Here is a 23166-nt window from a genome sequence, read left to right as displayed (position 1 = left end):
CCTATGGCCAGCCTTCTCATGGTCTGCATCTCCAACAATCTTGGTGCCGATTGAACACCAGAGTCCACTGCAACTGCATCTGTTCAACAGTTGCAAAATTAATCTATGAAATCCCAGGAGCTGATGTGAATATTTTGCTTGATTTATTTCAACTGTATAGATTCTGTTTAAAACTGTTGTACTTACCTGCCCTATAAAGTTTATCATTGTTCCACATTGAACAGGTACTTGTATTGTACTTGTAGAATGGCTCTAATGTTAAAGTAAGATTATACAGTGATGTAGGTAGTCGTGTTCTACTTACAGCACAGTGAGAGCTATTGTTGGCTAAAGGTAACATATATCATAAATATTATCAGTGTGCATTGGTGCCAGAGAGCAGCAGATTCACCCTCTAATGGTTTCAGCCACTATCTCCGCAACCGTTCCTTTTGGCACTGTTAAGGGGTTTGATCATCAGCCCAACTCTTCGTTGGTTGAATAGGACAGGAGGATTAAGAAGTTTATTTTTGATGGGTGGGTGTACTCCAGTCGTTAGGCAGATTTAGTCCATGTGGAACCAGGAAAACCGCTAGTAGTGTTGCAGCATTGTGAAAGGTGACCTTAGTTTTTGTCAGCAGTTTTAAAATTAATCGCCATTTTAAACTTGGCTTTGTGCAACATAGCGATTTTATTTTGTCTGTTTGCTTGTTTTTATAGAAAGTAGTTTTGATTTGTGTTGAGAGAAATAAAGAAGTATAAGTTAAAATGTTGCATGTTCATGTGAAATTAACGTTGTAATGGGAGTATGACATGACTGCAGGTTTTTGGAAGTTTCAGTTCTCTGCACTGACAGATTTTTATCCTGTTATATACCTAACAGTACAAAGGGTATATTTGGTAGTGATGCTGTGATGGGAACACTTCACACTGCACTTCTACTTCCACTAAGTGAATAGGGCCATTGAATTTGTTTCTTAGAAACTAGTGAGTTGGCGATTCAGTTGCTGGAGTGTGAACCCAACTCCCACTGCTTGGATCATTGCTGATGTGTATCGCAATTCCTTTTAACCTTTTAGATTTTCAATAGCCTAACAATACTTCCATTTTTTAGTGTATGGAGTCAGATATGGTAACAATCATTTCCAGATAATGTCACATCGCTCCTGAAATGCAACCAGGCACATGAGTTCCCCCTTGTGCCGCTGCTGTGATTCCTGCGTCAGAGCCCACAGCAGGACTTTGTGCCCTTTGGTAGCTCTTTTCGGAGTTGCAGGGGAACTTGGTCCTCCACTGTGTTGTGAGCTGCCTGCCAGTAAAATAATAACATCTCTATGTATAATGAATGTGCAACCTCCAGCCCATCACCTGACTCCCACCCATGGTTACACCTTTTTATCTGTCCCACTGCGATTTTCACCCTGAGCTTCCCCCACCACCGCTCTTCCTTCTACTTCACCACAAATTACCGTCTTTGAACCACTGGTCCATCTTCCACATCATTCCCAGTATTCTCTGATTTTCCGCTGCGTTCCCCTTCACCCATCCACAATCTCTCCTACCAATGTAAATTGCTTGTTTCTCGGCTTTTCCCCAGTCTAGTTTCAGTAAAAACACTGAATCAAGCTCTTGAAACAACTACATATTATTTTAACAAAACGCAGTACAGTTCAACTACTGTACCTATCCCACCGCGGGTTCGATCCTCGTATCTGTCTGTTCAAGCCCTCTAGGCCTCGCTCGGACAGAGACACTCCCGAAGTTCACGCAGTCCCAAGCGCTCTCCCAGAAGATTGACCCTGGACCTCACGGTAGCGGATTTTTATATGTCCCGGGACCTCGACGGGCCGAACCATATGGGGGTGATCTCTTAATAATCCAATTACAGATATCAATTAACCCCTTACATAACAGACATTTCCCTAACCCAATAATACAGCAGCTCGATACATTGTATTCAAACAGGGCTTCTCAAGGAAGTCAACTTAGAAACATTTACCCTGATCTGCAGGAAACCCAGACAAGGCTCAATAACTCATCCAATCAACACTCGGCAAAGCTAAACTCTGCAACATTATTTACAATTATTTGCAAGGCGCATGTCTGGTTGCAGCCATCCAATCCATTCTATGCATTTTGCACCTAATTGACAGGGTCTGCAGATGTTCTTATTCTTTGCTTGCAAATTGTATCTAGGCTCTAGACTCACTGGCACCCCTCTGCAGCGTGTCCCAGCTCTGCAGAGAGCAATTCCAAATTGACCAAATCTCCCAGCAGCCCTGAAGCTTTTACCCCATTTTGAAGTCCTAGCCTCTCCAATCTGGCCAGGATTAACACCAGCATCTAAGCCTTCAGTCTGCTGGTTTACACTCCAACATCCTAAAAGGCAATATCCCTAGCTGCATACTAGACCTGTCTCCAAAACACATCCTAAACCTAAGATAGACACAAAATGCTGGAGTAACTCAGCGGGTTAGACAGCAACTCTGGAGAAAAGGAATATGTGATGTTTCGGGTCGCGATCCTTCTTCAGACATTTCGACCTGAAACGTCACATATTCCTTTTCTCCAGAAATGCTATCTGACCCGCTGAGTTACCCTCCAGCATCTTGTACCTATCTTTGGATTAAACCAGCATCTACAGTTCCTTCCTAAACCTATCCTAAACCTGTCCCTTTAACAGAACAAAAATAGGAGGGCAAGACCTGAACATTAGAAGTGGACCATTTAGGAGGGGAATAGGTACTAAACGTCTAGATTGAGCTGCCTTGGGGCTCGGGCACATTTCAGGTCTGCATGAGAGTTAGTGACACAATGAGTGCCACAATTCTGTGCCCATTTAGTGCACCCATTAGAATGCACTAAGACTCCATATATCAATCCTGTAAGAAATCAAGAAATCAAAAGAGGAATAGGCCACATGCCTTTTTAAACTGCAGTGCCATTCAGCTGAACCTTTCAACTTACCCTGTGCTTCAAGTCCTCTTTCCCACCTGATTATTGTATCCTCTCTTGCATTTTTTTTCTTTCAGTCTAAGACTGTGAACTTAGTGGTCAAGTATCCACATCCTTGTTAGATTGAAAGTTTCACATTTTTACACCTCTCTGCGTGAATATCGTTCCCACATGACACACCTAGATACCATTGCCAAAATCATCGACTATAGAGGAGTATAAAATCATCAGAGGAATGGAACAGGTAGACGCACAGAGTCTCGTGCCGAGAGTAAGACAATCGCGGGTAACTTTTTCATGCAGCGGGTGGTGGGTGTATGGAACAAGCTGGTGTGGACAAGTTGGGCCGAAACGCCTGTTTCCACGCGGTAAGACTCTATGAACTCAACCCCAACATCCACAGTATATCTGAGGGAAATCTAGACTTAATATCCTTTGTTTGAGGGGGGAAAGTCTCCAAATTCCCCTCCAAAATTACTCCTTCTAATGTCCTCTTATTTTTACCTTTCCAGCCAGATGCAATATGTGCATTTGTGCATATGACCTTTAAAATCAACGTATCCTTTGGTTTTCTAATCTAAAAGGAATACAAGCCATGTTTATACAAATATACTGAGATCTGAACATATCCCCTAACACAAATCCTTATTTCCATTGTAATGAAAGTAAATGTAACACAATTTACTGAAAATATTGCCCTTGGACTTAGTCCCTTTTACACCACTGCTCTCAAATTATTCACCCTATATTTTGGTTAGAAGGACATAAGAAGGAGTTCATTTTGGAGGGGAATTTGGAGACTTTCCTCCCTCACACAAAGGATATTAGAAATATAGATTTCCCTCAGATACATTGTGAATGTTGGGGTTAAGTTCATAGTCATAGTCTTAAAGCATGGAAACAGGCTCTTCGGTCCAACTTGCCCACATCGGCCAACATGTCCTATATGTGCCAGCTAGTCCCACCTGCCTGCATTTGGCCCATATCCCTCTAAACCTGTCCTATCCATGTATGTGTCTAAATGTTTCTTAAACATTGCGATAGTCCCAGCATCAACTACCCCCTCTGGCAACTCGTTCCATACACCCACCACCCGCTGCATGAAAAAGTTACACCTCAGATTCTTATTAAATCTTTTCCCCCTCACCTTAAACCTATGTTCTCTGGTTCTCGATTCCCATACACTGGGCACGACTCTGTACATCTAACCGATCTATTCCTCTCATGATTTTTAACAACGGTCATATTTTTAAAAGTTGTTCTTTATCTTCGTTGGGATATTTGGGATTAGTGTGTGTATTCAAAATCTATGGGTCTGAGCTATGTAATCATAATGGCCCCTTATTAGAAACACAAAATTGAATTGTCAGTTTTAAAATTACCACTGGTAGTATTTTAGAAATTGTATCATTTATCTCAAATTACACTCTAAGGCCACATTGCACTCCAACATGTGGACCACATTGTCTGCATGTTTGATCCCTAAACACCCAACCCGTGACTCTACTCTGAACTCTGCCATGACCGGAGTTGGCCAGGACATGCTCCAAGCATTTCTCAAGGTTTCCTTGATATTTTTTTTAACAACAATGAAAATCCCCAGCCTATAACATCTTAGAATGTTTTGAGCAAATCAATTTTCTTTAGGAGCACAGACAGACCTAGCATAAATTTACTAGAATGTTGCCTGGGTTTCAGCACCTAAGTTACAGAGAAAGGTTGAACAAGTTAGGTCTTTATTCTTTGGAGCGCAGAAGGTTAAGGGGGGACGATAGAGGTCTTTAAAATTATGAGAGGGATAGACAGAGTTGACGTGGATAATCTTTTTCCATTGAGAGTAGGGAAGATTCAAACAAGAGGATATGATTTGAGAATTAAGGGACAAAAGTTTCGGGGTAACAGGAGGGGGAACTTCTTTACTCAGAGAGTGGTAGCTGTGTGGAATGAGCTTCCAGTGGAAGTAGTGGAGGCAGGTTCGATTTTATCATTTAAAAACAAATTAGATAGGTATATGGACGGGAAAGGAATGGAGGGTTATGGCCTGAGTGCAGGTAGATGGGACTAGGTGAGACTAAAAGTGTTCGGCACGGACTAGAAGGGCCGAGATGGCCTGTTTCCATGCTGTAATTGTTATATGGTTATAAATGAAGGAACAAGCATAGAATCTCCCAACTAACCCACGTACGTAATGAAGCAACTCCCATGGCACAGTCTGTGAGCCCATATTGGCCCCATCATGTATAGTCAGAGAGAGTTTTACAGTATGGAAACAGGCCCTTCAACACAACTTGCCCACACCGGCCAACATGTCCCATCTGCACTAGTCCCATCTATCTGCATCTACCTGTGTTTGGCCCATTTCCCTCTAAACCTGTCCTATTCACATACCCGTCTAAATGTTTCCTAAAACGTTGCGATAGTATCTGCCTCATCAACCTTCTCTGGCAGTTATTTCAGACTGTGAAGGGGCAATTCATCCTTGATCCCAAAGGGCTGCCTGAAAGGACTGTTTTGGTTTAGAGGATCCATTTGCTGAAATTAGCTATTTAATATGATAATTCAGATCATATTGAAATACATAATTACTCCATTTTATTGAAACAAATAGCACAATGCTTCCATTCATTATTTAATTTCTTTCCAAAAATCCATGTGATTCGTTTTTTTAGAAAATATAAATATAGTTATTGTAATTAGAAGTGCTGATTTTACACCACAGGCATTAAGTGATTTTGATTTAGGCAAATTTATGTGGATTCAAGTTGATTAGGATTCCTATTATCTACTTGACCTCATCTTGAAAATACATTCTTCAATGTGACTTCCCCAAACACTAAATACTACAGAAGCCGTTTTTTTAACATTATCTTTATTTTAGTATTGTTTGTCATCTTGAGGCAATTAAATATATATAAATAAATACGCCTGGGATGTTTTATTGCACACGTCCTGCTGGCACACAATAGTGTCTGGATTTACCATCATCTGATAAATAAATTCATTTTCATCTTCCTCCCTGCTTAGCACAGAAAGCTTGGTTCTGAAACATAACCAAAGCCTTATTTTATTAGCCATATAAACAAGTTCAACTTCACAATTGAACTGGCAGACTTTCACGGTTGATTCTAATTGTGATCATTCACCCAAGGAATCACATTTGTATCACACAACTATCTGTGGGAGTGTTTAATGGTCACGGAAGTGAGAGAGACACCAATAAAATATTCCTGCAAAGCAATCAGATAAGAGGCAGCGCAAATAGATTTGAAGGCAGATCCTAGCAGAAACAATAACCAAAATGTCTATCATTGTTCTTACTGATTATATTTTTCAGGCAATTTTATGAGAACTCACACCGGACGTCTGGAATCATATATATTGACAATCTTGTTATTGCATAGCACAATAATCACTTCCAAAAATGTAAAAGTGTTTGTACTTTTTCCGAACTAATGAGTATTCTTAATGAATAGAATGTTTAACTCAGAATTTGAAAAAGGCACCACAGATGGAATTCCATAATCCAGCCCTGGGGCAAATTCTCCATTGTGGATTTGATAATAATTAATCTTGTCCTGTTAAAAGTCACCTTTGAAGATTGCATGTAACATTTTTAACTCATTCTAGCAATTTGATGAATTTGCTAATATTGATGTGAATAAATGCGAGCAAATATTTTATTGGTCATAAAGATATGACATAATCATTTTCTATCATTATATGTTGCATAATTAACTCTTTAAATGGACACAATTTTATGTACATAATTTAATTTAGTTATCCCATAATGACAAAGAATCTCAGATTTTTTAAACTATTAAGTGTATTAAGACCAGCACAATATTTTTTTTCTTCTGGCCGGGGTTAAATCTGGGCATGTACTACTGAAGAACATTAACTCTGACTTCTGCCTAAGGCAGCAGTCTCTCCTTATTTTTCAGAATGCAATATCTTCTATTTCCGAACTAAAAAACCTTATTATTCAGACATTGAGTAACTTATGAGGACTGGCATTTGGACCCCAACTGCTTTTAATTTACATCAACAACATGGATATGAAACACAATAAAAAGCTTAACATATTTGCATATTATAACAAACCAGAAGGAGCAGTTGAATCTGATGGAATGACAAAGTGAATTAGGCAGAATGTATAAATGGGTGGGGCAATGACAGATGGAGCTTAACATTGATGATGGCACGGTATTGAACATATTGAGGAAAAGTGAGCAGGTCAGGTTCTCTCTGAATGTCATCTAAATATCAGGATAAACTTAAGTCTCCTTTATGTAAAGGCACATTTCTGAGCCTATTTTGAAATGTTACAAAGTTGCCAAAATTGTTCTGCATGATCTAACCTTTCAAAGTTTTCCAATGGTTGCATTTTGCATCGCCTTGGGAGTGAAATTGTTTTTGAGTAATTTACTTATGAACACTATTGCATAACCCAATGCAACTTTCAGGAACTTGCCTGGCTGTAGCAGGCAACTCAACTGTCTTAGCACTCACTGAAACACCCAATAATACACCTGTCACTCCCGTGTTTATGATCATCAAACCTCATCACCCCTCTCTTGTCACCTCACACACCTTCCAGGGGCTACACTTTAAGTCTTGAACTATATTTGTGTATTTCCTTTTGCAGAGTAAAATGTAATAACAAGAACTATTGGGCCACTGCCTGAAACTCCAAAGGTTTGACAGGGCACTCCCCGGCACCCCCAGGGCACCCCCAGGGTACTCGCGCCCAGTCAGATTTCTGTGAATTGGTTGATGCTATTTCCTGTGCCTCACTCCTTCAAGACTTTTTGTGGATAACTTTGGCCACATTGTCTGGTCACATTGTCCGGGAATTCCTGTCATTGGATGTACTTGAACATTCTATTCCAATGAAATTTTAAAACATTTAACTGAGACAATGACAATCAATATATATGAAATTAATTTTATGTGATTGGAGATGTTTTTAATGTTATGGTTTGGTGAGCAGTTTAAAATGTCAGTGCGCAATATCCTAGGATAGCTCTGTATTTATCTGTTTAATGTCAGATCTCTGCCAACATATCCTCGAGCACAGATAACCTCAGAATTATTCTCAGCACAAATGCTGGCCTATTGACTTGTTGCTGATGGATTAATTCCACTTCTAAGTCTAATCCTGCCATAATGCAGGATCCAGCAATTTGGAACTTCCTTGGTTTGCACCCCTAAGTATTGATCAAATAAATCTGTTGAGCTTCTATACATGTTTTAATTGCATTTAGATGGTATCTAAGAAATACCTGGTACTAAGAAATACTAGAAGATTCTAGTTACAGTATCTCCAGAACTCCAGTGGGTGCTGACATTGCAATCGTGACTGTTCCTCTGACATAAAGCCAAAGCTGATTTCACTGAATTGATTTCTCTATCACAATGTTGTTTCCTTCCACAAATTCAACACAAAATATGAAGGGAAAGTCATGAGGTTACAACTTGAGATAATTAGTCAGATTTTATGGTAGTTTAATGGCATCTATGGCATTCCCGTTATTGCCTCGACTGAAGTTATTCATCTATCGTAGAATAGAATCTGAAGCCGGAGCACCATGAGAAAGCCCTCGTACAAAGTCCGTACAGATAGTGCCTGTGGTCAGGATCAAATCCGGATCTCTGGCACTCTAAGGCAACAAGTCTACCACTGTACCACTGTGCTGCCCTGTATTGTCAAGTCAGCACTTTCTTCATTGATTTGCTTCCAAACATGCATCAAATTCAATGTTTCAATGTTCGTACACATATCAAATACGAAGAGACAATTGGGAGGGTCTCCAATGTAAGCATCCTCATCTTCTTTTACTTGGAATTTCATCAGAGGGTACATAGTGAAGAGTGCTCTTGTGGAATTAAATGCCCCCCAATGAACCTGGTTCATCTTGCATGCTCAGTGGATGCTTGAAAATATTTTTTCACATTAGATCCTGCACAGACTTACAGGAACTGTTTTGAAGAAATATTTAATACCTAGAATTGGTTTATCAAGTGACACTTTAATTAGATAAAAATTGTAGCAGAAAATTATAATAAACCTCTAAAGACCAGTGCAACATGTTAATAAAATCTGACAGCTCGGTTTATATTTTAGTGTAGAAATGCACACTCATCTTATCCACTTCTTAGGAGCACAATGAGATTAAAATGACCAGTTTCTTGCAGTTACATCCTGTACCATGAGAGAGCTGAGATGTCCCATTGCATTGTCATCAGCAATATTTAAACATCCTGTAGTGATGTGAGAGTGGCTGCCCTTGGCATCAAAGAAACATTTGTCTGGCATCAAGGAACCTTAATAAAATTGAAGTTAATGGGAATAGAGGGAAACATTCAACCGGCTGGATTCACACTTAACATAAATAGTGGTGATTGTGATTGCCAGAGGTCAATCTCAGCTCCAGGACATTGCAATTGCATTAATAGCATTCCCTCTCCTATAAAGGACTGAAATGGGGATGTTTTGGTTTCATCTGAAACTCCTTAATAAATGAATAGGCCAATCCCTTTGTGCAGCCAGTGCTGTAAGCGAGACAAGAGAGTTTTATTGTCATGTGTCCCAGATAGAACAATGAAATTCTTACTTGCTCCAGCACAACAGAATATGTAAACATGATACACTGTAAACAATATGATAAATAAGAGAGAAATAAAAAGTTCAGTGTGTATATAAACACATACTCACAAATACACACACATATACATATACAGTACACACACACACACACACATATATATATATGTATACACACATACTCAAAAAACAAACAATGGTAGTGCAATAATAATAATAATAATAATAATAATAATAATAATAATAATAATAATTGTCTATTGTAGTTCAGAGCTTATTTGAGGTTGTAGTGTTTAATAGCCTGATGGCTGTTGGGAAGATGCTGTTCCTCAACCTGGACGTTACCGTTTTCAGGCTCCTGTACCATCTTCCCGATGGCAGGGATGAAATGCGTGTTTGGCCAAGATGGTGTGGGTCTCTGATGATTCTGGCTGCGTTCTTGAGGCAGCAACCGCTGATGGTGGGGAGGTCAGAGCCGGTGATGGACTGGGCAGCGTTCATAACTTTTTGCTGCTTTTCTGCTCCCGGGCGTTCAAGTTGTCGAAACCAGGCCTCGATGCAACCAGTCAATGTGCTCTCCACTGTACACCTTTAGAAATATATGGAAGAGAATTCTTATTCCTATTGAATGACCTCTCAAATAAATTTGCCAAGACTGTGCCTGACATTCTCAGTATTTCAACCCAAAGATTAATTTTCTCTTTTTGAATCTTAGTTTGTTCACTGCTGCATTTCTAAGGGATTTCAAGTAGAATTGCAACTGTGCAAGCATGAAGAAGGGTCTCGACCCAAAACATCACCTATTCCCTTTCTCCGGTGATGCTGCCTGTCCCATCGAGTTACTCCAGCATTTTGTGTCTATCTTTGGTTTAAACCAGCATCTGCAGTTCCTTTGGACACTGTGCAAGCATTATTATTTCAGACCTTTATAACTGGGGGGATGTCATTATGGAGCTGCATATCCTGGGGCTGGGACAATTCACCTTCAACAATCTCAATCATCTCTTTTTCTAATAAATGAATTCAATCAAGGGAAATTTTCACCTTGATTCCCATTGACAATTTCCTGATGCCAGATTACGAGATGCATTCTTGAAGCCTCGGGCTGAAAGTATCACATCCCCTCAAATTTAGTTATTTTGTCTATGTTTGAACTAATTGTAATGAGGTCTGAGCAATCCCAGTGAAACCCAAACTTAGTATCAGTGAGTTGAGAATGTTCTGCTTGATAGACTGTTAATTAAACCATCCATTTCAATACTGATGATGGAATATAAATTAATCAACTGTTGCCTAGCCATGTTGGATTTTCCTACATTTTGTGGAAATATCCTGATGTAATAAAGGTGAGATTTAAGAATCAAGTGTTCGATGTGGCATGATTTTCGATTGATCAGTGAGCCGATTATTGCTGTTATGAGATTATTGCTTTCAGCAAAGAATGATTTGTTGATAACTATACCTCTGTTATTCAACTTGGTTAGCAGCAACAGCACATTGGCAATGCATTTGAGATGTTGCTATTTGTGGGAATAGCAGAGAACTAATCAAGCATGAAATGAATAGAGTATGAGTTTCTTAATATATAGTGGTCAGCAGTTAATTTTAGGTATGGTTGCAAAGTGAGGTTACTATCAGCTATTCCCCAGTCTAGTATGTGAAACAGAGGCAGTGTTTCAGAGAACCAACCTGGAACAGCGAAACATAACCATACATGAAAAGAAGATGGTAACACTGTTGCTTATAATGCTGATATTCCCGAAAATGCACGAGGGCTTGGTGAGTCCAGTAGCACCATAAACCATGGATGAGGCTTCTCACATAGATTTTGTAAAGACTTTGAAGAGGTATTTAATACAGCATTTCAACATGTCTATAAGAGCTAACAAGAACCACATGAAATAGTTGGTGAATACATAAAGATGCTGGCAAAATTACTTTTTATATCAAGTGCTGCAGGATCGCATGGTGTGCAGAGTGGCCAATGAAAGAATTAAGATGAAACTATTTGGTTCTGCATTTAATAATCAGTGTGCCACACAGAATAGCCATCAGTGTCTATACCTGGACTTTCAGAAAGCATTTGATAAGGTCCCACATAGGAGATTAATGGGCAAAATTAGGGCACATGGGATTGGGAGTAGAGTGCTGACATAGATAGAGAAGTGGTTGGCAGACAGGAAACAAAGAGTAGGGATTAACGGGTCCCTTTCAGAATGGCAGGAAGTGACTATTGGGGTAGAAACATAGAAACATAGAAAATAGGTGCAGGAGTAGGCCATTCGGCCCTTCGAGCCTGCACCGTCATTCGATATGATCATGTCTGATCATCCAACTCAGTATCCCATCCCTGCCTTCTCTCCATACCCCCTGATCCCTTTAGCCACAAGGGCCACATCTAACTCCCTCTTAAATATAGCAAATGAACTGGCCTCAACTACCTTCTGTGGCAGAGAATTCCACAGATTCACCACTCTCTGTGTAAAAAATGATTTTCTCATCTCGGTCCTAAAAGACTTCCCTCTTATCCTTAAACTGTGACCCCTAGTTCTGGACTTACCCAACATCGGGGATAATCTTCCTGCATCTAGCCTGTCCAACCCCTTAAGAATTTTGTAAGTTTCTATAAGATCCCCCCTCAATCTTCTAAATTCTAGCGTGTACAAGCCGAGTCTATCCAGTCTTTCTTCATATGAAAGTCCTGCCATCCCAGGAATCAGTCTGGTGAACCTTCTCTGTACTCCCTCTATGGCAAGAATGTATTTCCTCAGATTAGGAGACCAAAACTGTACGCAATACTCCAGGTGTAGTCTCACCAAGACCCTGTACAACTGCAGTAGAACCTCCCTGCTCTTATACTCAAATCTTTTTGCTATGAATGCTAACATACCATTTGCTTTCTTCACTGCCTGTTGCACCTGCATTCCTACTTTCAATGACTGGTGTACCATGACACCCAGGTCTTGTTGCATCTCCCCTTTTCCTAATCGGCCACAAAGATGGGTGGCAGTGTGACCTGTGAGGAGGATGCTATGAGAATGCAGGGTGACTTGGACAGGTTGGGGGAGTGGGCAGATGCATGGCAGATGAAGTTTAATGCGGATAAATGTGAGGTTATCCACTTTGGTAGCAAAAACAGGAAAGCAGATTACTATCTAAATGGCATCAAGTTGGGAAAAGGGGAAATACAACGGGATCTGGGGGTCCTTGTACATCAGTCTATGAAAGTAAGCATGCAGGTACAGCAGGCAGTGAAGAAAGCGAATGGCATGTTGACGTTTATAACAAGAGGAATCAAATATAGGAGCAAAGAGGTCCTTCTGTAGTTGTACAGAGCCCTAGTGAGACCACACCTGGAGTATTGTATGCAGTTTTGGTCCCCTAATTTGAGGAAGGACATTCTTGTTATTGAGGGAGTGCAGCGTAGGTTTACAAGGTTAATTCCCGGGATGGCGGGACTGTCATATGCTGAGAGAATGGAGCAGCTGGGCTTGTACACTCTGGAGTTTAGAAGGATGAGATAGGATCTCATTGAAACATATAAGATTGTTAAGGGTTTGGACACGCTAGAGGCAAGAAACATGTTCCCGATGTTGGGGGAGTCCAGAACCAGGGGCCACAGTTTAAGAATATTTCGAGCCATTTCAAACGGAGACAAGGAAACACTTTTTCTCACAGAGAGTGGTGAGTCTGTGGAATTCTCTGCCTCAGAGGGCAGTGGAGGCAGGTTCTCTGGATGCTTTCAAGAGAGAGCTAGATAGGGCTCTTAAAAATAGCGGAGTCAGGGGATATGGGGAGAAGGCAGGAACGGGGTACTGATTGGGGATGATCAGCCATGATCACATTGAATGGCGGTGCTGGCTCGAAGGGCCGATTGACCTACTCCTGCACCTATTGTCTATTGTATATTGTCTATTGTCTAGCACTTGAAATTTGGAACCAATTTCTTTCGGATGTTTAAGCATTAAGTTGTGGAAAATGAGAAATCACTCGTTACCCTGCCACTGCCTGGGACATCAGACGAGAGTATGATCTGAGATGAGACTTAAACAAAGATAAATGCCCCTCTCTATGAGTGCCGATATGCTGAACAAGGTACAGATAGTGACGCCAGCAAAATTGCAGATGAAAATTGATGTAAATACTTCTGAAGAGAAATATAAAGGCTGAAAAAACAAGTGGGACAGCTGAAAGTGAGACCTTACTGGGAAGATGGAAACCAAAAGTTGCAAAGAGTCAGGGGCTGTGACATTCACATGACGAGCAACTGAAACACAATGCCTTTGAAGTGGGTTGGGAGGGCGAGTTGGCAGAATCAACATACTCTCTGTGACATGAAAGAGAATATTAAGAGCATTTCCTTTGAAAGCCAGGAATATGCGGCCCTGTGTGTATGCCATCAAGTTGGGCACAGTAATTGGTATAGAAGACAATGTGAGGCAAGGTCAAAGTCCACAAGGGTTTTCTCTCTTATGGAATTACAGAATTCACTAAAACAGGTGCAGATTACACTGGAAGCATTAAGAGAGGGTTGCAGTGTGATGTGGAGGCAGTTCAAAAGATTCAGACCTCAAAATAACATGGACTTGACATCGGAAACAAATAGATTTGGGATTTTACCTTGAAGGATGATCGTGCAAAATTAGAAATCGATGATTAGCCAAAGATAATTTGAAATCTGAAAATGAAACTGGGCATTCAGATTAACTGATGTAGCCTGAGTTATACTGGAGGTGCTATTAGTCTTTAAAGGCAAGCAGGGTTCTATAAATGAGGATACGCAAGGAACTGCAGAAGTTGGTTTACAAAAAAAAGACACAGTGTTAGAATGACTCAGCGGATCTGGAGAACATGAATAGGTGACACTTTGGGTCAGGACCCTTCTTCAGACTGATTGTGGTCAGTTGTGGGGGGGGAGGAGGGTGGGAGAAGAAAGTTGGAAGAGAAGTGGGGCAGGACAAAATCTGGCAAGTGATAGGTGGATACAAGTGAGGCAGGTGGGAGGTGGATTGGCAGAAAGTTGGACAAAGGCCAGAGATGAAAAACAGAAGGTGTGAGACATAAGAATAAGGATAGAAGAGGTGTGAATTGTGAAGTCAGTGGAAGGAACATAGCTGGAAGGTGGAAGGGGATGGGGAGGGGAGAGGGGGAGAAATGGGTGTGAATCCATGTGGGGCACAGGAAAGAGAGGGGGAGAAGGGGGGGAAGGAGAGAATGGAGTTGTTTGTAGGTACGTTATCTAATTGGAGCAATAGCAGAATTACAGTACACGGAAGAGGCGTGAGTGAGGGATCCATCTATGAGAGCAGGTGGGAAACTATGTATACTAAAGAAAGAGAATGGAAAGCTTCATCTTGCAAGCAGATGTGGTGGAGGCGGAGAAATTTGGAGAAGGCGGTCGCGTCTTTGCAAAAGGCAGGGTTGGAGAAGACAGTCCAGATTGCTGTGGGAGTCAGTTCGCCTTAGTCATTTGATCATCTGTCCCTGTGATAGAGGGTGGCTGGGATCAAAGAGGGGAGAGAGATGTGTGAGATAGCCCCGGTGACTTAAGGTCAGGGTGGAAGTTAGTGGTAAAGTTAATGAAATGAACGAGTTCTGCACTGATTTAGCTGGCAGCTCTGATGTAGTCATTGATTCAGTAGAGAAAGAGTTGAGGGACTCAAATCAGAGCCAGAATCAAATACACAGGACAAGATGTTAAGAAGTCCCTTGTGCCAATAGGTGGGGAGCATTTCACGACATTTGTTGATTGTTGAGAGTGGTAGACGCTCAACATCTGTGGGGGGGGGCGGGGGGGGGGGGGTGGGGGAGTGGATACGTATATCTTGGCCTGGGTAGCCTTCAGGACAGTTGGGCACAGGACACATCTTCAGTAGTGTACCCTTGCATCACTGGGTGTTTCGGCCTTTTAACACTATACACCCTCCACAAGGGCGGCCCGCTGCAGGATGATCAGCCCTCAGCGCGTGTCCCATGTCAAACCGTCCCAAAGATTCACCCTGAAATACTTGGGGCCCAGCATGGGTCTTTCCACTTGAGCCAAATCCACCGGCTGCTTCTTTCAGCCGCCTCTGAGAGTGATCTTATGGTCTTCCGCAGAGCCTGACCGTGGATTCCAAGCTCCTTCAGCAGTCTGTTGGTAAATGACGCAACAAATCCTCTGCATCCCACTTCAACTGGATAGACTTTGGTGTTCCAGCCACGCTGCGTTGCCCCTGTTGCAAGCTCTGCGTAGCGCAGCTTCTTACGCTCATAGGCCTCCTCAACAGAGTTCTCCCATGGAACTGTGAGCTCTATGATGTAAGCAGTCTTCTGTGAAGGGGACCAGAACACCAAGTCTGGCCTGAGGTTGGTGGAAGCAATTTCAGGTGGAAAAATTAGTTGTCGGCCGATGTCCGCCAGCATCCTCCAGTCACGGGCCCTGCATAGGTTTCCTTCTTCTGATCTGGTGGAAGGATGTTTAGATGTTTTCTGTCCTTCTCGGACAAAGGTTGTTGCCCTTGGGGGGGGGGTTGCTTGCTCTCGGAGGCAAGGAGTTGGTCGCACACCGCCTGTTCTCAAGGGCTGATGCCAGGCTTTTTAATACCTGATTATGCCGCCACGTGTATCTCCCTTGCGTGAGGCTGGTCTTGCAGCCTACCATGATGTGTTTGAGGGTCGCTGGAGTTGGGCAGAGGGCACAGGTTGGATCCTCGCCCTACCACTGATGGAGGTTCTTTGGTGATGGAAGCACGTCATAAGTCGCTCTGATGATGAAGCTGAACTTGCTTGCTTCCATTTCCCATAGTTCTTTCCAGCTGATCTTCCTCCGCTCCACACCTTCCCACTGCATCCATTGCCCCTGTTTGGCAAGAGAGACCGCCTTTGCACTTCTTGCGGCCTCCTCCTGTCGCCGCACCTCCTCGACCACCAATGTCCTCCGCTCTGATGTTGTGGCCTTTCGCCAAGTTGGTTTACTTGTCATAAGGCCAAAGCCTCCTCTTCCCTGCTGGACTTGCCCCACGATGTCTTTGTGTCTCAGGGCTGATGAAGCTTGCTGTACTGCATCAGATGGTGTCCACTTCCGGCCAGTTACTAGGGGCGGCGCAACAGCACTGATGGTCTTGTCTCTAGAGTCCCTCAGTGTCATCTGGAGTCTTACTTTAGAACACTTGTATTCCTCTGTTAGACTAGTGAGAGGTAGTTCCAGGACCCCTTTGCCATATAGGCCGATGTTAGTTAGACATCGTGGGACCCCGAGCCATTTCTTCGCGTATGAAGTTATGGTTCGCTCCATCTTCTCCACAGTTGTTATTGGGGCTTCATAAACGGTCAGTGGCCACATTGTCCGAGGAAGGAGTCCAAACTGTAGGCACCAGAGCTTCAGTTTCCCAGGCAGTAGGGTCTGATTGATGTTCTCCAGGCCGTTGACAATTTCTTGCCTTAGTTGTTGCACCTGCTCTTTGTCCTTGAGACTTGCGTTGTACCATCTGCCCAGGCTTTTAACTGGCTGTTCAGACACTGTTGGTATTGGGTCGTCACCGATACAGAACCTTGTGTCTCTAAGCACCCCCTTGACTATGGAGATGCTTCGAGATTTACTTGGTTTGATTTTCATTCGGGCCCACTTGATGTTCTCCTGCAGCTTTCCAAGTAGCCGCTTGGTGCATGCTGCAGTAGTGGTTAGTGTTGTCATGTCGTCCATGTATGCCCTGATGGGTGGCAGACGGAGCCCAGCCCTGGTTCGTTCACCGCCCACCACCCATTTTGAGGCCCTGATGATGCCTACTTCCAAGCGCTGCCATGTTGTACTGAAGTCAGCTGTTGTGAAGCACAGCTGCAGGTCTTGGAAATAGCTCTTGACCAGTGTGGTGATGAGCTCTGGTACATGGAAAAAGGCAAAAGATTCCCAAAGGAGTTCATGGGGAACTGAACCAAATGCATTGGCCAGATCGAGGAAGATCACATGTAGGTCTCTCTTCTCCTTCTTAGCTGCTTGGATCTGGTGCCAGATCATGCTTGTATGCTCCAAACAGCCCGAAAATCCTGGAATTCCTGCTTTCTGTACAGATGTATCAATGTACTTGTTTGTTACCAGATAGGTGGACAGCCTTTGTGATACAATGCTGAAAAAGATTTTTCCCTCGACGTTGAGGAGACATATTGGCCGGAATTGGCTGATGTCTGACGCATCCTTTTCTTTAGGTATTAGCACGCCGCCGGCCCTTCGCCACGCCTTAGGTATTGTTTGCTTCTTCCACACCACCCTCATGAGCTTCCATAGAAAGCGTAACACATCCGGTGCGTTCTTGTAGAGCTTGTATGGTACTCCGTTTGGCCCCGGAGCTGATGCTGCTCTTGCTCGCCGGACAGTGTTCACTACCTCTTTCCATCTTGGAGGGCTGGTGTCCAGGTTGAATTCAGGTGGTTGAATAGGCGGGATGTCATGTGGGATGACTAACTGCTCATGCCTTTTCGTGTCTTGGTGGGCCTTTTCCAGGTGTTCCTCCAATTCCCGTTTTGATGTTTTCAAAGTTCCACTTTTTTCCTTTGCGAAGAGGTCTTTGATGAACTTGAAAGGGTCTTTGTAGAACCGTGTTCTTGTGTGTTCTTTCTTCTTGCGAAGTTTCCTCAAGTTCTCTGCTTTTCGCATGGTTGCCAATCGGCTCTTGATGTCCTCTTGGAGTAGCATGAGACCTTCTCTCTCTGCGTCAGTTGCTTTTTTCCATTGCTTTTTCAACTGTCTCCTCTCTCTGATTAGCCTCTCGATCTCCTGCTGCCTCCTGGACTTGATTGGTGTTGGTAATTTCTTTCCACCTCTCCCTTTACTCACCCCAAACCATTCTTCTCCGTAGCTGTAGATTGTGTTGCCCATCCTTTCAAGCTTTTCCACTGCTGTGCCCGCTTGTTGCTCCAAGATATGTATAAGGCCACTGTTGACCGTCTCCCACTCTTTCTTTTCAAGACGATCGCGTCTTTGCAAAAGGCAGGGTTGGAGAAGACAGTCCAGATTGCTGTGGGAGTCAGTTCGCCTTAGTCATTTGATCATCTGTCCCCTGTGATAGAGGGTGGCTGGGATCAAAGAGGGGAGAGAGATGTGTGAGATAGCCCAGGTGACTTAAGGTCAGGGTGGAAGTTAGTGGTAAAGTTAATGAAATGAACGAGTTCTGCATTGATTTAGCTGGCAGCTCTGATGTAGTCATTGATTCAGTAGAGAAAGAGTTGAGGGATGGTGCCAGTATATGTTTGGAATAAGGACTGTTCGAAGTAACCAACAAAAAGCAGGCTTAGCTGTGGCCTGTGAAAGTGCCCATTGCCACACCTTTAACTTCAAAATAGCACCTCGTATTCCACTTGGGTAGCTTACAGTCTAATGGTATGAACATTGAATTCTTCAATTTTAGGTAACTAACCTAAAAACAACTTGCCCTCCCTTCATCCCCTCCCCTTTTGTCCCCCTCTCTTCCCTGTGCCCTACCTTGATTCACACCCATTTCTCTTTTTCCCCTTCCCTCTCTTCCTCTAATGTCACAATTCGCAACTCTTCTACCTAATCTCACACTTCTTGTCATGTCATCTCTAGTCTTTGTCCAACTATCCGCATTACCCCGTCCCCTGTATCCACCTATCACTTGCCAGGCTTTGTCCTGCCCCTACTTCTCTTCCAACTACCTTCTCCCCCACCACCAGCACCACACTCAGTCTGAAGAAAAGTCCTGGCCCAAAACATCACTTGTTCTCCAGAGAAATTCTGCCTGGCCCAGTGAGTTACTCCAGGACTTTGTGTCTTTGTCTATCAATGTTTGTGCACCTTTAAGAACCAACCTTGATTCAATATGGTACTACCCACTGTAGTTGAGAGTTAGTTGAGAGTTTATTCCTTTCAGTAAAGGATATTTTATTGTTTGCTGTATCTATTATTTGCCTAAGTAAGCAGCAACACTGAAGAGCCTATGGCCACGAGAGATAGTGGTTAAATTGGAAGTGTGTGGTTTGGTGAATAATAGCTATGCATTTTAATTGAAGTTCCTACATGTTGTTTTATTATTTCGAAGCATAATAAAAGAATGGGAGATAGAAATAAATAATCCAGTTGAGTGGATTAAATGCACTTGATTTTTGTTGTGCACAGTCAGTGTTTCTTCAATTGTCATTTATACAATGCGTGCAAAGACTTGTCCATGTTTTAACTTAATTTCTGGTGAGATGTTATCTTCAGGACTACAAGTCAAGACTTATATGACCTATTACTTTCACTTTGGTTGCCACTCCTGATCTCATTGACTCTTTGCAACCAAAAACATCTGTGTCTAGCACTTTGTTATGTACACCTTGTATGTAGGTTTTAATTTATTTGTAACTTTTGATATGAATAATCATACTGCTTTTCTCTCGTTCATCATAGAACACATATATATGTCAATGCATAGTTATTTCTGGACATATTGTTAATGTATTTGTTTCCCCCTTCTCCCCCTTTTTTCACCTGTTTTGACTGTATTGAGGATCCATCCTTCCTTGAGCTCATTTGTTAACTGTCTGGGTAGCATCATCACTAGGGAGGGGATTCATTTCTACATGAAGTTGCTAACATGCAGCCCTATCCCATTTTTTTGACATCCCGACTACTTTTGCACGAATGACAATGCCTGTGCGATATCAACTAGTACCTGAGGTAGAATCCCGTCAGTAATTAATAGGAGCATTTTGAAATTAATCTTGCCGGGCACTGTGAATCACACTGCTGTGCCTCTGACCTCAAGTTTAACTGCTCTGGCTGCACCAGATAATCTGAATGCCCAGTTTCATTTTCAAATCGCTGAGTTTTAAATGCAGTATCTTTGGCTATTCATCAAACTCCAACTTAGCAAGATCATCTATTGCTGCTCGACTTTCTCATGGTAAAATCCAGAATCTATTTGTTTCCATGGAGACACATTGAGTTGCTCTAGCGGCTTATTTTTTGCTATTTGTTTCCATATTAAATTGCTTCAACAGCCTTCTCCATGGTCCTGCTATCTGCTCCTTCTATAATCTCCAGCTTGCTTTCGTACTGTGGCACTCTTCCTATCTTTTACTAATTACCGCTGAACCAAATCAATTTACCCATTACTAATGCTCACTGACCTGCATTAGCCCCCACTTGCTTCAAAGCATTGATCATCAGATCCTCTTCCTCATCCTCAAATCCATAAGCGTCTTCATCCCACTCACATTATGACAATCTCCATCTAAAGATTCCCACCCTAAACCATTATTGCTATACCTCAGAGCTCCTTTACAGCCAATCTCTTTCAACGACAGTCAATTGAAACCAGCAACTGTCTTAATCATTCAGTTTGAAATTGCATTTCCATCTTCCTTATCTATCTATATTACTAAAAGTCTGTTCTTGACCGGTTTTGGCCATCTGTGCTGCGATTTCCGAGAGAACGCCGCCACCTACGGTCATCATTTTTGGCCACCTTGCTCAGAGCCCCCCTCCGCCGCATGTGTACCGAGGATTTTTCCCGTCGATTAAAAATTTGAGAGATATTAATGTTTTTACAAAATTCCCCATTCTCTCTGCTGCCCCCGCTGGCGGCAGGGGGGAGGGACTATAAAACCAGGAAGTGGTGTGCCTCACTCACTCTTCAAGATGGAGGAAGGCAGAGGGTCACGTTTCTCTGAGCTGTGAATAACACTGAACACATGTCTACTCAAATGTAAGTGCCTTTAGTGGTTCTAAAATGCTTGCAAAAAGTGTCTCTATTGGTTCTAAAGCTTGCAAAAAAATGTATCTTGGTTCTGAAGCTTGCAAAAATGTCTATTGGTTCTAAAGCTTGCAAAAAAATGTCTATTGGTTCTAAAGCTTGCAAAAAAATGTCTATTGGTTCTAAAGCTTGCAAAAAAATGTCTAGGTTCTAAAGCTTGCAAAAAATGTCTATTGGTTCTAAAGCTAACAAAAAGTGTCTATTGGTTCTAAAGCTTGCAAAAAGTGCCTCTATTGGTTCTAAAGCTTGCAAAAAAAGTCTATTGGTTCTAAAGCTTGCAAAAAAAGTGTCTATTTGTTCTAAAGCTTGCAAAAAAGTGTCTATTGGTTCTAAAGCTTGCAAACAATGTCTATTGGTTCTAAAGCTTGCAAACAATGTCTATTGGTTCTAAAGCTTGCAAACAATGTCTATTGGTTCTAAAGCTTGCAAAAAAATGTCTATTGGTTCTAAAGCTTACAAAAAAAACGTCCATTGGTTCTAAAGCTTGCAAAAAAATGTCCATTGGTTCTAAAGCTTGCAAAAATGTCTCTATTGGTTCTAAAGCTTGCAAAAATAAGTCTATTGGTTCTAAAGCTGGCTTGGCTTGGGTATGTCTTGAAATTGAAAGGCACTACTTACTGCAAATGGTGGCATAAAGTTGAAAGGCACTACTTACTGCAAATGGTGGCTTGGGAGCTTTGACTTGAAGTTGAAAGGCACTACTTACTGCAAATGGCGGCTTGGGTGTGGCTTGAAGTTGAAAGACACCACTTACTGCAAATGGTAGCATGAAGTTGAAAGCCACTACTTACTGCAAATGGTGGCGTGGGTGCATTGGCTTGAAGTTGAAAGGCACAACTTACTGCAAATGGTGGCTTGGGTGTGGCTTGAAGTTGAAAGGCACTACTTACTGCAAATGGTGGATTGGTTGCTTTGACTTGAAGTTGAAAGGCACTACTTCCTGCAAATGATGGCTTGGGTGTGGCTTGAAGTTGAAAGGCGCTACTTACTGCAAATGGGGGGCGTGGGTGCATTGGCCTGAAGTTGAAAGGCACTACTTACTACAAATTGTGGCTTGAAGTTGAAAGGCACTACTTACTGCAAATGGTGGCTTGGGTGTTTTGGCTTGAAGTTGAAAGCACTACTTATTGCAAATGGTGGCTTGGGTGCTTTGGTTTGCAGTTAAAAGGCAGTACTTACTGCAAATGGTGGCTTGGGTGCAATGGCTTGAAGTTGAAAGGCACTACTTACTGCAAATGGTGGCTTGAAGTTGAAAGCACTACTTACTGCAAATGGTGGCTTGGGAGCTTTGGTTTGAAGTTGAAAGGCACTATTACTGCAAATGGTGGCTTGGTTGCTTTGGCTTGAAGTTGAAAGGCACTATTACTGCAAATGGTGGCTTGGTTGCTTTGGCTTGAAGTTGAAAGGCACTACTTACTGCAAATTGTGGCTTGGGTGTGGCTTGAAGTTGAAAGGCACTACTTACTGCAAATTATGGCTTGGGTGTGGCTTGAAGTTGAAAGACACAACTTACTGCAAATGGTGGCTTGGGTGTGGCTTGAAGTTGAAAGACACCACTTACTGCAAATGGTGGCTTGGGAGCTTTGAAGTTGAAAGACACCACTTACTGCAAATGATTGCTTGGGTGTGGCTTGAAGTTGAAAGACACCACTTACTGCAAATGGTGGTATGAAGTTGAAAGCCACTACTTACTGCAAATGGTGGCGTGGGTGCATTGGCTTGAAGTTGAAAGGCACCACTTACTGCAAATGGTGGCATGAAGTTGAAATGCATTACTTACTGCAAATGGTGGCTTGGGTGCTTTGGCTTGAAGTTCAAAGGCACTACTGTAAATGCACTTACTTCCTGTTTGCACTTTATATTGATTTTAGATAAAACACTCCCACATATGGCTGT

At 42.4% G+C, this 23166-nt stretch overlaps 1 protein-coding gene across 1 annotated transcript in view; it reads left to right on the top strand.

Annotated features, from left to right (window-relative positions):
• The window catches only part of LOC116978123, a 279728-nt gene that overhangs the window by 124944 nt on the left and 131618 nt on the right, over positions 1-23166 (top strand). The window lies entirely within an intron of this gene.

Source organism: Amblyraja radiata, chromosome 10 (assembly GCF_010909765.2).
Source record: "Amblyraja radiata isolate CabotCenter1 chromosome 10, sAmbRad1.1.pri, whole genome shotgun sequence".
Classification (NCBI taxonomy): Eukaryota; Metazoa; Chordata; class Chondrichthyes; order Rajiformes; family Rajidae; genus Amblyraja; species Amblyraja radiata.
This window is presented reverse-complemented; position numbering and strand designations above follow the sequence as displayed.